The sequence below is a fragment of the Anomaloglossus baeobatrachus genome, chromosome 6 (genome assembly GCF_048569485.1).
Source record: "Anomaloglossus baeobatrachus isolate aAnoBae1 chromosome 6, aAnoBae1.hap1, whole genome shotgun sequence".
In the NCBI taxonomy this organism is placed as follows: Eukaryota; Metazoa; Chordata; class Amphibia; order Anura; family Aromobatidae; genus Anomaloglossus; species Anomaloglossus baeobatrachus.
In genome coordinates, this window is record NC_134358.1 from 88,622,605 (window position 1) to 88,641,304 (window position 18,700).

Sequence of the window (18,700 nt, forward strand, 5' to 3'; positions counted from 1 at the left end):
TTTAATTTAAAATAACAGCGTGGGGTGCCCTCAGTTTTGGATTACCAGCCAAGGTGAGGTTGCCAGCTGTGGTCTGCGGGCTGCAGCCATCTGCTTTACCCTAGCTGGCTACAAAACTAGGGGGAACCCTACGTCATTTTTTTTTTTCATTTTTTTGGCTAAATACAAAGCTAAGCACCCCTTAGTGCCACATGAAAGGCACCAAAGAGTGCAAAATTACAAAATGCAGGAGAGTGGGACATTATGTGTCTTTCTGCCATTATAATAACAGAAAAGACTGATATGAAGACACATGATATACGGACCGTCTACGGAACGGAAACGGATGCCACACGGATGCACCCGTGAAAAAAAACGGACTGTTTTTTGCAGACCACAAAAATGGATCGGTCGTGTTAATGTAGCCTTATTCTGATCTGCCGTTTATAAACAGCAGGCAGAAATAAGTGAATAACGCCCCCCAGCGTCAGAAAATCTCCGGGGTTTCAGGGCTAGCTGAGACCCTGGAGATCATGATCCAGGACGGTTTTTCCGGTCCCCGCTCACATGATCACAGGTATACACCGTACACCGATGATCACGTTACAGTAAATGACAGCGCCGGTAAAAAATTATTTATCTCCCATCTGGCATGAACAAACACTTCTCCACTTCTTCTCCACTTCTTCTCCACTTCTCCACTTCTTCTCCACTTTTTCTCCACTTTTTCTCCACTTTTTCTCCACTTTTTCTCCACTTTTTCTCCACTTTTTCTCCACTTTTTCTCCACTTATTCTCCACTTATTCTCCACTTTTTCTCCATTTTTTCTCCACTTTTTCTCCACTTTTTCTCCACTTATTCTCCACTTTTTCTCCACTTTTTCTCCATTTTTTCTCCACTTTTTCTCCATTTTTTCTCCACTTTTTCTCCATTTTTTCTCCACTTTTTCTCCATTTTTTCTCCACTTTTTCTCCACTTTTTCTCCACTTTTTCTCCACTTTTTCTCCACTTTTTCTCCACTTTTTTTCCACTTTTTCTACATTTTTTCTCCACTTTTTCTCCACTTTTTCTCCACTTTTTCTCCACTTTTTCTCCATTTTTTCTCCACTTTTTCTCCGTTTTTTCTCCACTTTTTCTCCACTTTTTCTTTACTTTTTCTCCACTTTTTCTCCGTTCTTTTTCTATGGTCGGTCTACCCATTAGCTCTGCTATGCATAGTGTAGCTCTACACCTACTGCACATGTTACTTTATGATTGACATCTCTTTCGTACCAGAGCTGTCTAAGCCTACTCTGACCCCATATTTGTCATTACTATATTGTCCTTGTACTGTATTATGACATTTGTATCATGTGTTTCATTTCTTGCTGTGTTGCAATTTTTTTGGCTGCATCCCAATTGTACCTCTACATTGTTCGAGTTTATGTTATTGTTCTCTCACTCTTATGTGATACTGATTATTGTCATTTTTCATGATTACATGCAGATAAGTCCAATCTGACGAAGGCTCAGGCCGAAACGTCATTTGTAACTTGTTTTGGACAAAAACATATATGCTTATGAAAAAAAATTTTTTCTTAATACGGACCAATAAAGAGTGATTTTGCATTACTATCCATTGTAACTTACTGACTAAAGGCTACTTTACACACTGCGATATCGGTCCCGATATCGCTAGTGTGGGTACCCGCCCCCATCTGTTGCGCGACACGGGCAAATCGCTGCCCGTGCCGCACAACAGCCGTTACACATACTTACCTGTCCGGCGACGTCGCTGTGACGGGCGAACCGCCTCCTCTCTAAGGGGGTGGTCCGTGCGGCGTCATAGCGACGTCACTGAAGCGTCACTGAACCGCCGCCCAATAGCAGCGGAGGGGCGGAGATGAGCAGTAACATCCCGCCCACCTCCTTCCTTCCTCATAGCGGCCGGGAGGCAGGTAGGGAGACCTTCCTCGCTCCTGCGGCGTCACACGCAACGATGTGTGCTGCCGCAGGAACGAGGAACAACTTCGTTACTGCTGCAGTAACGATAATTGAGAATGGACCCCCGTGTCGCCGATTAGCAATTTTGCACGTTTTTGCAACGATGCAAAATCGCTTATCGGTGTCACACGCAACGGCATCGCTAATGCGGCCGGATGTGCGTCACAAAATCCGTGACCCCAACGACTCCGCATTAGCGATGTCGCAGCGTGTAAAGCCCGCTTTAGTCTAGGAGATTTAGAGTGCCGAGGTTACTCACTAATTTTATCTATTATTACCTCTGAGCACCTATATACCAGTGAGCAGAGCTTCCTCTACAGTAGTTCTCCTGATTAGGCATGCCCTTACCTCATGAGCAGGGCATTGCAGCTTTGGTAGCAACCATTACGACATGGACTCTGCTGCTATGGACCCGGGGAGAGTGAGTGCAGATTCATTGCACCCACACTCCTCACATGAAGGGTCCGCACTCCTAGAAAATGGGGGATACGTTCCCTGAGTGTCTCCCCCCCATATTCTAGACGGTCCAGAGTCGTCGTGGGACCCCTTTATTTTTTTTCTTACAATAAATTGGTGAAAGAGGAAATGTTTTGGGGACTGTTTTTTCAAATAAATTTCTTTTGTTGATTTTTTGTTTTTGTTAGTACTGACAGTTTATGATGTTGGGTATCTAATAGACGCCATGACATCACAAACTGCTGGGCTTGATCTCAGGTGACTTTACAGCTAGTATCAACCCCATTTATTACCCCGTTTGCCACTGCACCAGGGCACGGGATGAGCTGGGGTGAAGCACCAGGATTGGCGCATCTAGTGGCTATCTTTAGGCTGTGGAGGCCCAATAACTATGGACCTTCCCACCCTGAGAATACCAGATCACAGCTGTCCGCTTTACCTTGGCTGGTGATCCAATTTGGAGGGGACCCTACTTTTTTTGTGTAATTATTAATATTTATAAAATAATTATAAAAAAAGAGCCTGGGGGGACCTCCACATTGGATCCCCAACCACGGTAAAGCTGCCAGCTGTGGTTTTCAGGCTGCAGACGTCTGCTTTACCCTAGCTGGCTATCAAAAATGGGGGGACCCAACGTCATTTTTTTTTTAACTATTTTTTAAATAGAAAAAATTAATGGGCTTCCCTGTATTTTGATTGCCAACCAAGGTAACGACAGGCAGATGGGGGTGGCAACCCATAGCTGTCTGCTTTATCTGCGCTGAGAATCAAAAATACTGCGGAGCGCTATGTCCTTTTTTTAAAGATTTATTTTTACAGCACTGTGATGTCCAGCAATCAAAATATAGGGAAGCCCATTTTGTTTTTAGTTATTTAAATAAATAATTAAAAAAAATATATATGGGCTCCCGCTGCATTTTTTGTATTGCTAGCTAAGGGTAATCCAAGCAGCTACTGGCTGCTAACCCCCACTGCTTGGTGTTACCTTCACTGGCAATGGAAAATCCAGGGAAGCATTTTTTAATTTTTTGGCCAAAAAACTACAAAAAAAGGACGTGAGCTTCGCCATATTTTTGTATGCTAGCCAGGTATAGCAGGCAGGTGCTGGAAGAGTTGGATACAGCGCCAGAAGATGGCGCTTCTATGAAAGTGCCATTTTCTGAGGCGGCTGCAGACTGCAATTCGCAGCAGTGGGGCCCAGAAAGCTCAGGCCAACCTGTGCTGCGTATTCCAATCCCCAGCTGCCTAGATGTACCTGGCTGGACACAAAAATGGAGCGAAGCCTACGTCATTTGTTTTCTAATTATTTCATGAAATTCATGAAATAATAAAAAAAGGGCTTCCCTTTATTTTTGGTTCCCAGCCGGGTACAAATAGGCAACTGGGGGTTGGGGGCAGCCGTACCTGCCTGCTGTACCTGGCTAGCATACAAAAATATGGCGAAGCCCACATAATTTTTTCAGCAAAAAACTTCTGCATACAGTCCTGGATGGAGTATGCTGAGTATGCTGAGCCTTGTAGTTCTGCAGCTGCTGTGTGTCTGTATGGAGAAGAGCAGACAGCAGCTGCAGAACTACAAGGCTTAGCATACTCCATCCAGGACTGTATGCAGAAGTTTTTTGCCCACCAAAAAAATGACGTGGGCTTCGCCATATTTTTGTATGCTAGCCAGGTACAGCATGCAGCCACGGGCTGCCTCCAACCCCCAGTTGCCTATTTGTACCCGGCTGGGAACCAAAAATATAGGGAAGCCCTTTTTTTTTTAATTATTTCACTTATTTCATGAAATAATTAAAAAACAAATGACGTGGGCTTCGCCCCATTTTTGTGTCCAGCCGGGTACAACTAGTCAGCTGGGGATCGGAATCCGCAGCACAGGTTAGCCCGAGGTTTCTGGGCGCCTCTGCTGCTAATTTCAGTCCGCAGCCGTCCCAGAAAATGGCGCTCTCATAGAAGCGCCATCATCTGGCGCTGTATCCAACTCTTCCAACAGCCCTGGAGCCGGGTGGCTTGTTGGGTAATCATGAGTTAATACTGGCTTTGTTTTACTAGCCAGTATTAAGCCAGAGATTCTTAATGTCAGGCACGTTTGACCCAGCCATTAAGAATCTCCAATAAAGGGTTAAAAAAAAGACACCACACAGAGAAAAAATACTTTAATAGAAATAAATACACAGACACATTAGAGACTCCATCTTTATTACCCCCTGTCAGCCCAATAAATCCCCAATAAACCAGCGCTGATAAGAGGTTTTTAATAGAGGCTTAAATTATAAGTAGCAATTTCAGCGTTCCAAGTGCCTTTAATGAATTTGAAGAAACTGCACTTCAGGATTGTAGTGAGGATTGTAGTGAGGATGAGGTGCCCCAGCCCATTACTTGATGGGCTGGGGCACCTCATCCTCACTACAATCCTCACTAGTGTAGTAGTAGTGACGATTGTAGTGAGGATGAGGTGCACCAGCCCATCATGGGCTGGGGCACCTCATCCTCACTACAATCCTCACTAGTGTAGTAGTAGTGACGATTGTAGTGAGGATAAGGTGCCCCAGCCCATCACTTGATGGGCTGGGGCACCTCATCCTCACTACAATCCTCACTACAATCGGGAAGCAGCGTGCAGCCCTCACTCCGTGAGTGATCAGTGCTGCTAGCGGTAACAGCGGTAACGCTGACAGACGCGTTACCATAGCAACGGTGCTCCCGGAGCCGCGGTTAGCGGTGACGTCACCGCTAACTGCGTTGCTATGGCAACGGTGATCTCCGTTAATGACCGGCTGTGTCAGCCGGTCCCTAACGGAATGGGGAGTCGACCGTGTGCTAGAGCATATCGCCGGTACACGGCGATACACAAATGTGCACCGTGTACCGGGGAGATGCACTCGCAGGTCCTACATGACGTGTCATAGTCATGTGACCAGTCTGTAGCCAATGAGATAATAGCCACGTGACTGGTCACATGGCTATTTTGACGTCACGATAGGTCCTGCTTCTCTGCTGGCAGTGCCGGTCACCGGGAGGATTCAGCGATCATCGGATGGAATAGCGGCAGGAGACAGAGTGCAGGAGGGATCGCGGGGACCGGTAAGTGTTATGGCAATATTTATTAACTGTTTGTGTACATTTATCATGCATTTTTATGTGTTTGTGATTGCCTCCCATTATAGCCTATTGGTTCGAGTTCGGTTCGTCGAACGTTCGACGAACCGAACTCGAACGGCATCCCCGTTCGGCGAACCGACCTCGAGCCGAACCGCGACCGGTTCGCTCATCTCTAGTCACTAAGCGGCCGCCCAATCAAAGCGGAGGGGCGGAGATGAGCGGCTGGAACATGCCGCCCACCTCCTTCCTTCCTCATATCCGGTGGACGCAGGTAAGGAGATGTTCCTCGTTCCTGCGGTGTCACACGTAGCAATGTGTGCTGCCGCAGGAACGAGGACCAACATCGTTACTGCAGCAGCAACAATTATTGAGAAGAGGGGGGGATGTCACAGATTAGTGATTTTGAACGTTTTTGCAACGTTTCAAAATCGCTAATAGGTGTCACCTGCAACGACATCACTAACGTGGCCAGATGTGCGTCACAAAATCTGTGACTTCAACGACATCGCTTTAGCGATGTCGTAGCGTGTAAAGCCACCTTTAGATTACCAGTTACAGGTTACATATAGTTTGGAGATGTAGGTGGGAATCTAAGGCGGGCTTTGCACACTACGACATGGCAGGTGCGATGTCGATGGGGTCAAATCGAAAGTGACGCACTTCCTGCGTCGCAGTCGACATCGTAGTGTGCAAATCCTTGATGGTACGATTAACGAGCACAAAAGCGTCGTTATCGTATCATCGGTGTAGGGTCCGACATTTCCATTATGCCGGTGCAGCGACGGTACAATGTTGTTCCTCGTTCCAGCAGGCAGCACACATCGCTGTGTATGAAGCCGCTGGAGCGAGGAACATCTCCTACCTGCGTCCCGGCTGCAATGCGGAAGGAAGCAGGTGGGCGGGATGTTTACGTCCCACTCATCTCCGCCTCTCCGCTCCTATTGGCCACCTGCCGTGTGACGTCGCTGTGATGCCGCACGACCTGTCCCCTTAGGAAGGAGGCGGGTCGCCGGCCAGAGCGACGTCGCAGGGCAGGTGAGTGCATGTGAAGCTGCCGTAGTGATAATGTTCGCTACGCCAGCAATCACAAGATATCGCTGCTGCGACGGGGGCGGGGACTATCGTGCTCGGCATTGCAAGCATCGGCTTGCAATGTCGCAGCGTGCAAAGTACCCCTTACAGTGGGCAGCAACATGCATTATGGTTTTATTGTATTGTTAGCTCTGAACTATGTTTCTATAACACAACCCGTTTATTAATTGACTTCTAATATTAAACTATATAATGATACGTGTACCTGAACAGCTCCTTTATATAGACTTTTGGAAGAACAATGCATATTGTTCTACCTTTTTTTCCTACTTCTGAAGAAGTATTTTGGAATACATGTATGATTGTTGGGTTAGTTTTCAATAAAACGAATATAAAAAAAGGTAAAGATTAGCGGTCAGAAATGAAAAATCGGAATTCTAAATTTTGCAGTTTCATTGGTGACTCTAAAGATCCAATACAACATTCAATTATTTGGACTTTTGGTGCTGTGTATGCAAATAGTGGCTATTATATGTCTTAAAAAAAGATCAGGATCTTTCAATACGTTGGTGGCATTGTTCACACTGGTCTTACTGAGGAGGCATGGTGAAGTCAGGGGTCACTAATTTATTAGAAGACGTGCTTGTGAAGCCCCGCAGGTGTTGTGTCGGTGTCGGTGCGTTACCTTCAGGGACTCCACGTTGCTGGATCTCCGTCACTGGTAGGGAATCTTCAGTTTTTGATCGTGACGCCACTCTCAGTATTTGCGGTCAGAGGGGACCGCCACTGCAGGTTAGAGGACGCCTGGGGCTGATGGTGGGTGCAGTCGGGTGTAGTAGCCTCCTGAGAGTGAGGCAAGCCCCAGGGCCCTTTGTAAAGCTGTAGTACCACAAGTCGCAGAATGACCACACACAGGCAGAGTGTCTTTCAGGGTTTTTACTCACTTCAGGTGGCAGGGTGAGTAACCCGGGCGTAGCTGGGATGAACCAGGTGGGAACCAGGTATCCTTCCGGCTGACTGTATGAGGGTGACTACAAACTCGCCTTCCTTAGCCCTTGGTGGTTTGGGGTGACCCCGACTTTGAGTCCCTATGGGGGTCACCCAGGGAAGATGCTCCAAGCCTCTCTCCCCTTCTTGTTTTGCCGTGTGCTTGTTCCCCGGGCCAGGCCACTCCAGCCTCTTGCCTCCTGTGACCTATGGGCCCTACTTGCGGTTACGTGGCTGCGGCTTTTGGTTGTTGTGGTGTGGGCTGTAAGAGCCCCACACCGGCAGGTTTAGCAGGGAAAGGTGAATCTATCCTCGCTTCGGGATCTGCCGCCCGGTTGGGCCTGGTGCTCTCTAGAAGTCTCCGTACTTCCCACTCCGTGCACTCTCTAGCTGAAGCTGGCTTTCAGGCAGCACTTCTAGTTGACCGTTCTCCCCCGTCTGTAGCCACTGCGCGGGCGCTGTTAGACAGCAGCAGCCCCACAGGTCTGCTCCTCACTGAGCCCTCTGGAGTTGTGCTCTAACCGACTCACTGGTGGGTTTTTCCATCTCTGCTCTTTCTGCTGACATCTCCTCAGTCCGAGCTCCCAGCTCTAACTAACTCCTCCTATCTCTCTTTCCTTCCCCACTTGTGTCTGCCTACGCCACCTAGCAACCAGACTCTCCACCACACCCCTTGAGAGGAGATGGAGGCTCTCGCCCCCTCCACTATTCCAGTGAAGGCGTAGGCTCTGCCCCCTCCTGGGATCCCCAGGGGTCCTCTCTTAGGTACATGCGTGAGACCTGATCACTATGCGCCTGTGTTCCACACCCCTGTCAGCCTTCTGGATTACCTGTATTGTACTGTCCCCAGCATGGGTGCAGTACTCAGTGGTGCCTGACCAGGTCAGGGGCGCCACATTCCCCCTTAGTTATCACCAGCACGTCCTCGGGCTGCAAGACAACATTTTAAAATGCATAAAACATTAAAACATGTAAAACATTTTTAAAAGCACCAGGTATCAGACATCACCACCCTCCACCCACAAGTCCGTTAACCCACCCAAAACCCTCTCAGGAGGCAGGTCACCGGTCCTGTTGGTAACCAGGTCTGGGCCATCCGTTTCCCCAGACCTTTCCTCCAATCTTCCTCTCCCGTTGGCCGCGACTTCAGCCACTTCTGGCAGGATGTAGAGGCGACTTTCATGGGCTGGTGGTTTCAGGGTATACCTGGCCTGGTGGATCCGCGCCTTCAGCCTCTTCTGGCAGGATGCAGAGGCGGCCTCCACAGTTGGTGCTGACCAGGTACCCTCTTTGTGGTGGTGAGCCAAGGCCCCATAAACAGGCGTGCTCTCTGGTCGCAGGTGAGCCAAGGCCCTTTTCTACGGACGGGCCCCCCTGGTTGCAGACGAGCCAAGCCCCTAAACAGGCTGGCCCTGGTGGTGGTGCCACTGGTGTAACTATTTACACTGCGAGAGTTTGTGGCTATAGCAAGTTCATAGCCTTAAGGTTTATGGGTTTTCTCACATCAGTTTATGTGGGCACATTCTTGAACTTTAAAACGTTGCAAACAAAACTTTCAAAACTTTAACTTCTGTACTTCTTACTTTACTTTACTTTACTCCTCTTTTTCACTAGGGCGAGGGCACGTTGGGCACTGGCACCTGTGACTTTCTTGCTCTTTGTCTCTTTCTTCATCTGTAGGATCTTTATCTTTCCGTTCTTGGTCTTCATCTGTTTCTACATCTGGTTCTTTATCTCTATCTTGTCTTTCTTGTCTTTCTTGTCTTTCTTGTCTTTCTTGTCTTTCTTGTCTTTCTTGTCTTTCTTGTCTTTCTTGTCGTTCTTGTCTTTCTTGTTGCATGGGATGGCTGTAGGGTTTGTTGGGACATAGCGTTACGTCAAGTGCGTACAATCCCCTTTCACCTTGGTGCATGGTAAACTGTACCGAATCTTCCATTTTCAGATTTCTGCAAGGGTGTCCTCTTGGCAGATGAGCGTTCACATCTCTGCGGTTTACGAATATCCCTTCTTTTATTCCTGGTGCTACAATGAAGCCATAACCACTTTTCAAGTTGAAATCTTCCACTACGCCATAACACAGGGGTCCTCTAGCCTGGGCTTTGGACTCTCTCAACAAACGCTTCTCCTTTAGGTCTCTGGCGGTGACTGCTCTCTGTTCAGGAGACTGTGGTGCTGGAGCAAACTGTGTTCTTCTGCGCCGTGTCTTGCGGGCTGGATCCATGCTTGTGGGCTCCCAGGTGAAGCTCTTAGGCAGCTCTTCTTCCGCAGAGGGGGTCAGGTCCTCCTCATCCCAGCGGGAGTATGGCAGCATTTCCGGCTCTGAGTAGGAGTCTGCTGCGGCTGGCGTCGGAGTTAACCCTTCTGCCTCCTGGCCTCCTCTCCCCCTTAGTTCTTCCTGGCACTCCTCTGATGGCAGGACTGGGGATGGACTTTCTCTTGCTGGCCCAGGCGGGGGACTCTCTGGTGTAGCTGCAGGGGTTACCTGAATCTCCTCAGGGGTGCATGGGGGGCGCAGGTACAGATCCACCAACCACTGGGGAAACTTGGCCTCCATGTCAGCCCTCATCTGCCAGTATTCTTCCTCCAGCGTGGGCTTCCTATCAGAGACCTCCGGGGACTGGGGAGCAGTGTCAGCTCTGGCCTTACAGGCCGGGGTAAATGCTGAGGTAGTCTTTCCTTGGCGGGCCGCGCCTGGCATGGCGGCGGCCTGGTCTTGGCGGGCCGCGCCTATCATGGCGGCGGCCTGGTCTTGGCGGGCCGCGCCTATCATGGCGGCGGCCTGGTCTTGGCGGGCCGCGCCTATCATGGCGGCGGCCTGGTCTTGGCGGGCCGCGCCCTGTATGGCGGCGGCCTGGTCTTGGCGGGCCGCGCCTATCATGGCGGCGGCCTGGTCTGTGCGGGCCGGGCAGGGCATCGCTGCGGCGGCCTGGTCTTGGCGGGCCGAGCAGGGCATCGCTGCGGCGGCCTGGTCTTGGCGGGCCGAGCAGGGCATCGCTGCGGCGGCCGGGGCTTGGCGGGCCGCACCTGGCGTGGCTGCGGCCTGCTTCAGCGTCGCCGCACCGGACGCCTCTTCAGGGACCGCGGACGTGGCAGCAGGGGTCGGGGCACTTGCGCTAGCCGGGGCATCACTTGACTCACCCACCGGTGGCAGCATCGGGGTCTGCGTCGTCGCCGTCCTGTCTGACACTCGGCATGCAGCTCTCCCTTCATAGGCCCGAACCGCCGCGGTCAGCTCCTGCAGTTCCATCCGTTCCTCCCGAATCTGCTCCACGACCCGGGTCTCCAGCCGGTTGCAAAACTGGGCCAGCTCTCGGTACCACCAGGCAGCGGAGCCTGGTTCTGGGTTCCTGCGGTCAGACGCCATTTCTTCTGCGCCGTCTTCTGCACGGTCTCCCAGCAGTGGACTCTTCGCTGCCTCCTGTAACAAGCTGTCCAGTTTCTGCTCTGCCTCTTTCAGCAGCTCCTCTCCCAGCAGCAGGCTTGTGGCTTCCTTTCCTTCCCGCCGTCTCTCGACGCTTCCACTCTCATAGCTGGCAAGGTCAGAACTCTGCAGGGGATCTCTGGGTAGCCACACCTCTTCGTGGGCGGTAACTTCTTCCAGCGCGGGCTGCTGTTGTTTTTCGGCGCGCTTTTCATGGTGGCAATATGGCGGCGCTTCCAATTTTTCAAGCGGACCGCCCAGGCACATGGTCACCTGTCTGAACAGGTCTAGTCCTTATCCTGTTCGTGACGCCAGATGTGAAGCCCCGCAGGTGTTGTGTCGGTGTCGGTGCGTTACCTTCAGGGACTCCACGTTGCTGGATCTCCGTCACTGGTAGGGAATCTTCAGTTTTTGATCGTGACGCCACTCTCAGTATTTGCGGTCAGAGGGGACCGCCACTGCAGGTTAGAGGACGCCTGGGGCTGATGGTGGGTGCAGTCGGGTGTAGTAGCCTCCTGAGAGTGAGGCAAGCCCCAGGGCCCTTTGTAAAGCTGTAGTACCACAAGTCGCAGAATGACCACACACAGGCAGAGTGTCTTTCAGGGTTTTTACTCACTTCAGGTGGCAGGGTGAGTAACCCGGGCGTAGCTGGGATGAACCAGGTGGGAACCAGGTATCCTTCCGGCTGACTGTATGAGGGTGACTACAAACTCGCCTTCCTTAGCCCTTGGTGGTTTGGGGTGACCCCGACTTTGAGTCCCTATGGGGGTCACCCAGGGAAGATGCTCCAAGCCTCTCTCCCCTTCTTGTTTTGCCGTGTGCTTGTTCCCCGGGCCAGGCCACTCCAGCCTCTTGCCTCCTGTGACCTATGGGCCCTACTTGCGGTTACGTGGCTGCGGCTTTTGGTTGTTGTGGTGTGGGCTGTAAGAGCCCCACACCGGCAGGTTTAGCAGGGAAAGGTGAATCTATCCTCGCTTCGGGATCTGCCGCCCGGTTGGGCCTGGTGCTCTCTAGAAGTCTCCGTACTTCCCACTCCGTGCACTCTCTAGCTGAAGCTGGCTTTCAGGCAGCACTTCTAGTTGACCGTTCTCCCCCGTCTGTAGCCACTGCGCGGGCGCTGTTAGACAGCAGCAGCCCCACAGGTCTGCTCCTCACTGAGCCCTCTGGAGTTGTGCTCTAACCGACTCACTGGTGGGTTTTTCCATCTCTGCTCTTTCTGCTGACATCTCCTCAGTCCGAGCTCCCAGCTCTAACTAACTCCTCCTATCTCTCTTTCCTTCCCCACTTGTGTCTGCCTACGCCACCTAGCAACCAGACTCTCCACCACACCCCTTGAGAGGAGATGGAGGCTCTCGCCCCCTCCACTATTCCAGTGAAGGCGTAGGCTCTGCCCCCTCCTGGGATCCCCAGGGGTCCTCTCTTAGGTACATGCGTGAGACCTGATCACTATGCGCCTGTGTTCCACACCCCTGTCAGCCTTCTGGATTACCTGTATTGTACTGTCCCCAGCATGGGTGCAGTACTCAGTGGTGCCTGACCAGGTCAGGGGCGCCACATGCTCCTCTTAATGAAAATTCATCTTAAAAGTGCCTCCCAGAACCTCACCAGAAATTTGACTCCAGAATGGCCGGAGCACTGACCCCCCTCCCCCCGGGCATGTGTGGAGGCCAGCATGACACTGATTGGAGTGGAGGTCATGGTGTTACGGTTGGGGGAGGGGGAGTAAGTCAGGGTACAGTTAAAAGGTGAAGCTGGGGGAGGAGCGGCACTTTTCCCGCTCTGGGACACCAGTGAGAGTGAGAGTCCCCATCCCTGTCTGTGGATTAGCTCCTGGAGCAGGAGAGCTGCTGCCGGCGACCATCCCCCTAGGTGTCTGCAGAACACTGTAGCGGGGATCACCGGTGGGAGTCCGGAGGGGGCAGGGACTGCATCCCTACAACAGCGGCGCCCCCGGAGGTCTGGAATGCCAGAGAGGCTGTCGCCTGACCTGACTCCCAGGTCCCAGCGTCGCCACAGAAGCCCCTCCGGGGACCCTCCAGGCCGGGACGCCACGAGCTGAGAGGTTCAGCAGGCCCCAGCCTTTGAGGAATTCTAACGGGCAGCTGGGCCCAGCGGCAGATAGCAGGCATGCGCTGGAGTTGGGGGTGGGGTCTGCTGCCGCCTTGTCTGCGAGTGACGTCAGCGGTGCGGCGGGGCGCTCTGGTGATGTACCTGCCGAGCGCCCTGAGCCTCTCCTCCCTGCAGCGATAGTATCCCGGATGGATCCCTGTGAGGTGGGCAGAGCCAGGCGGCTGTGGTCGGAAATACATCGGGCCTGGCATTCAGGGCCTGCGGCTACAGAGGCCCTGTCTGGAAGAGGGGCCACATGGAGCGGAGCAGGGGGGGCCGTGCTTGGAGAGCCCTGAGGATAATACGCAGCTCCCCCTGTTGGTCGGCGCTACTGATCGTCAGGTCCAGGGTATGCGGCCGGTGGGGCCTCGGGCCGTGCGGCTACAAAAGCAATGGAGCAGAGTCAGTTGGGAGGAGCCAAGTCATGCTAGATCGGCAGGAGGGATGTCAGGATGCAGGTGGTCCGGCTGGCGGGGTTTCTACCTTTGTGCAGCCTGGTGAGTATGATTCAATGTCTTGTTTGTCTTCACATGCTGGTCAGGTACACAGTAAGGGGGGGATGACGGGTTAGCTGGGGTTAGGATTGGGGGTGCCAGCGGGTGTTAGGGGGAATGTGTTAAGTGGGGAGTTGTCAGAATTTAAGTTGCGTTCGCCAGTTGCGGGCACGGATTGGGGGCCAGGGAAAACCGCGGCGCCAGTGGTGGCTTGGGTTAATTCGTCCGTCATTGCGGCTAGTGAGTCCACAGTTGGGAGTATCTCTTCCCCAGTATTAGTGGCAGTTCAAACAGAAAAGAGTAAGGAGGTGGCAAAATTTATTTTGACAAAGGGGAAAAGACGATAGCAAGAAGGAAGATGTGGCGATGGTGCTTGATTTCTCAGACATATGCTAATTGGTTGCAGGCGTTGCAGTTTGGGCAAGAGTAATTGGCGAAAAGGCGCCAGAGAATTGTTTTCATTTGTTTTGCTATATGGGCTCAATTGGTGAGGCCTATAGGATTTATGGGGGGTAGACCTGGATCCGCTATGACGAGCAGTTTCATCAGAGGATGGCTACCGTCCATCCATAAGATGGGATCAGAAGGATATAGGTTTGTGGTTGCGGGTAATGGCGGCAGCCAGATATGGGCAGTCATTTCAGGGCGGGGCCGGGTTCCCCAACCGGTCAGGAAGCTGAGATGCCAGTGGTCAGTACGGACAGACAGGGTCCTAGAAGTCAGGTTCGTGTTGGTAAGTTAATGAGAGGGAATGCAAGTTCGGTGCCACTTGCCGGTGTTTGAACACCTCTGCACCCATTGTAACGGAGCATCCCATGGGGCGTCCAAGGGTCAGACACCGGTGAGCTTAGTTGCGATGCTTCCGTACCTAAATAGGGATCCTGATAGGGACAAAGCTGAAGTTTTGAGGTTGGGTTTTGGGGAGGGTTTCAGGATTCCTTCCCCTGTTTTTGGAGTTCCAGGGACAACCAGGAATCTCCCTCGGCGTATCAACATGTGGCGGTGGTAGGTGAAAAGTTAGGAAAGGAGGTGGCGTTGGGGAGAATGGGGGGCACGATTAGTCGCCCTCCTACCTTTTTCTAATTTTGTGGTTTCGCCATTCGGGGTGGGGCCCAAGAAGAAGCCAGGTAAAGTTCGGCTGATCCACCATTTGTCTCATCCCAGGGGTAGGTCAGCAAATGATGGTATACTGGCTGAGCTTCGTTAGGTGGTGTATACGTCATTTGATGAGGCTACAAAGTAGGTAAAAAGTTGTGGGAGGGGTGTGTTGATGGCAATAGACAGATATTGAGGCAGCTTTGTGGCTCGTACCAGTTCATCCAAAATGTGTTCGGTTATTGGGTTGTTTTTGGAAGGGAGATTGTTTTGGAGACCCCTGCTTACCAATGAGTTGTGCAGTATCGTGCACATTTGTTGAAACCTTTAGTTCTTTTTTAGAATGGGTGGGGCGTGATGTTTCTGGTTTGGCATCACTGGTACCTTACCGGGATGAATTTTTGGTGTGTGGGATTGGCTGTTTCGGCACAGGCACCAGCATTCTAGCAGCAATGGAATGGATAGTGAGAGGTTTTGGGGTGCCTTTGGCACCTGGAAAAAACTGTTGGGCCAAATACCTGTATTTGTTTTCTGGCCATTGTAATTGACTCAATGATTTGGGAGGTTCGGCTTCCTGATGACAGGTTGCCACGCTTAAGGTTGAGGTAGCAAGGGCATGCCGGGTGAGGAAATTACAATTAAAGGAGGTTCAATCACTATTGGGGAAAACTTAATTTTGCGTGTCGGGTAATGTCAATGGGCCGAGTTTTCACGTTGGCTAGCTTGCGCTACAGCTGGACTGCTTGCTCTTCACCCCTACATACGTTCGTCAGCGGAACATAGAGCGACCTTGTCGGTTTGGGGAGAGTTTATGGGAAGCAGGACAATGGTCGTTCGTTGCTTAAGGATGAGGTAGTGGATAATTTCAAATTGGAATTGTTTACAAATGCTGCGGGTGACTCAGGTTTCGGGGCCTTTTTTCAGGGTCAGTGGTGTGCGGATTGGTGGCCATAAAGTTGGATGGCGGAGGGGTTGTCGCTATTGGAAATTTTTTCCAATGATGGTCGCACTTCATTTGGGGAGGGACCAGTTGTCGAATAAGTAGATCCGGTTCAACTGTGACAATATGGGGGCGGTGCTGGCGATTAATAACGGCTCGGCATATTCTCCCACAAGTTGTTCTGGGCTTGCGGCAGCTGGTCTTTATTTGTTTGGAAATTAATACGTGTCACAGCAGCTCAGGTACCAGGTATAGAGAACCTAATAGGGGATTTCCTCTCTTGTTTTCAGTGAGATCGCTTCCGGGATTTTGCAGTAGAGGCGGACGACAGCAGCTTGTAGTCCCCTGCGCAGCTTTGGAGCGTTGTCTTCAAGTAGCAAGGCCACTGATTCGGGCTGTTTGGCTGGTACCACGTGGGCGGCGTATCAGGCCACATGGGTTCTCTGGGAGTAGTGGTTGGGTGGTTGCATGCTGACTAAGGATTCTCAGTTAGGACTGTTCCTGGGAAAATCGGGGGAAGTGGCGATAACAGGTTGGTCTTCCACGAAGTTGAGTCGTTTGATTGCAGGTTAGGCATTCGATTTCTGGTTGCGAGGTGTACAGGATTTGACAAAGAATTTTTGGGAAGTTCAGGCGCTGAAGGGTTTGCATAGGGGCCATAGGCCGCGTGATGGTAGACGGCCTGTGTTATTCACCTTATTGGAATGTTTGGGTAGGGAATTGCGAGTAGTTTCTACATCTGCATTGAGGTATCCTTGATCCAGTTGGCTTTTCGTTGGCGTTTTTTTGGGGCTTTGCGTATTGGCAAATTGGTATTTCCCAGTATGACGTGCCCCGGGGGCTTGGGTAATACGCCCAATTTATGTCCTAATTTAAATACGTCCTAATTTTGGAGCATGGGGATCGAATTTTGGATCCAGAAATCGAAAACGGATCAAGTAGGGGCAGGCAGGCGGGTTCATTTAGGGAAGGTTACGGCATCAGGTATGTGCCATTGGCAGTGTGTTTTGAGTTTTGTAAAGATCCACCCGAGTCAGGATGGCCCATTGTTATGTCGCGAAGACGGGTCTTTTTGTCCAGATATCAGTTCATTAGTGTTTTTTGGGCATGTTTGAGATCATTGGGGTTGGTTTCGGCGATGTTTGCGTTGCATTCTTTACGTATTGGGGCGGCGATGTAAGCCTCTATGTGTGGTCTCCCTGCTGAGGCAGTTAAGGAGATTGGTCGATGGAAGTCTCAGCGTTGTAAGTCGCAGGTTCGCAATGGTTTTCATGGGCAACTGATCGGAAGACTGGTTCTGATAGAAGTGGGCGTGGGGGGGTGTCATTCTTTGTGTTTGTATTGGAGCTACTTGGTATTTTTGTTAGTGCTTTGTTTTTCAGACACCCCCCCCTTTTCTTGCCTGGTCTGGATCCTGGGCCATTATAATGTGTACTGGGGAGCACAGAGAGCAGATACGAGAAGGAACAGGAGACAGCTAGTTTTTTCAGAGGGATAGGGCTCTTGTCGGATGGCTTGGGATCAGGGGTATGGGGTGGAATACGGTGTTGCAGGAGGTGCATAACTATGCCCATTTGGGCTGGCCCCCTGACATTTTGGTTTTACGTGTCGAGGAAATTATTTGGGTGAGCGGCTTTTTCGCATTTTGATAAAAGATATTAAGCATGACTTGTTACGGTTATGGGTGTCTTTTCCAGGCATGACAATTGTGTGGGTGGACATGGTTCCGAGAAGGGTTTGGGCGGAAAGCATGGTCTGTGGAGAAGCTGAATAAGGCGCGGGTGAAGGTTAATAGGGTTATCTCAAAAATTGGTGGGCTGCAACGGGGGAGTTGCAGCTCGGCATTTTGAGCTGGAGCGGGAGGATGACGAATTTTGGTAGGCAGATGGGGTGCATTTGAATGCAGTAGGGATTGATTTGTGGGCCCTTGGATTGCAGGGAGGTATTGAGCGAGCTTTGCTATTGCGGGGGGTCTCAGGCACTTGAAGGTTATCAAGGTGCCCTCGTTGTGGCAGGTTTATTGGTGGGTCCTTGAAGTTGGTTTTAAATTGGTTCGGGGAACCCATCCGGGTATGGATCCCCTCATTGGCAGAATGGTTGGTCACCTGGTGATTTTTGGGGGATCCCGACGGGGTATGTCGGGGCCCCCGTGGGTGTTTTTGGTGGTTAATGAAGGAATAACCCTTCTTTGGTGCTCCTGAGCCAGTGTGGGTAACGGCTGGGAGCAATTTGGTTATATGGCTTGGTTATGTGAATCACCAGGGTTTTAGCTTCAAGGACCTTACCACAATGCAAATTTTTACATGTTATGTATTTGTTTAATAAATGGCTGCTATGGCCAAAATTATCCAAAAGTTAAATTGGTGTCTGAGTGGTTATTAGCGGATAAGGGGGAATTGAAAAAAGAGGTGTGTATGCTTAATTTTGGCCGGAATCTACAATTCCAGGGTCAAGTCAAAGTAAGGTATGGTTCAATTTGTTATGAATTAGACATATGGGCATCAGAACGTCCTATTTTAGCAGAGCTAGCTGACGCTGGAGTGAAAACAAATAAATTCGCAACAATTTTTCAACCTCGCGTTTCACAAAACTTTGCCAAGTATTCAGAGTTTATGCCAAATTAAATCGTCTCTTAAGCTTTATATTGTAGGCAGGCTCTGAAGGTCTCATGTCATTGTGGATGATATTTAGGGGTGTAGCTTTTTGAACTAAGATGCAAAATGTCCCACAGGTCTCTAAATATCATCGTTTTTTAATTGTGCAGTACTTCGCATATGCATCAAAGGGCCAAGCCTCTGGTGGCTTCAACCTCTGCACTCATTATAGCCATGCCACTGATGATAGTCTATTATCAAAGCGTAACTTTAATATTTATTTGTGTGTGCTTTTAGAATTATTACTATGATTTCAATAGTTTTTTTTTTACTTTTGGCTTTTTTTGCACCATGGTATAACACTGGAGTGAGGGCTAAACAATAAAACATTCAATAGCACTTATACAGTGGTATGAGTGAGCACTAAATCCTACTGTCACACAACAAACTGTTTTGCTCAATTTTATATGATTTAGTACAATTGACTTAGGCGGGTTTTACACGCTG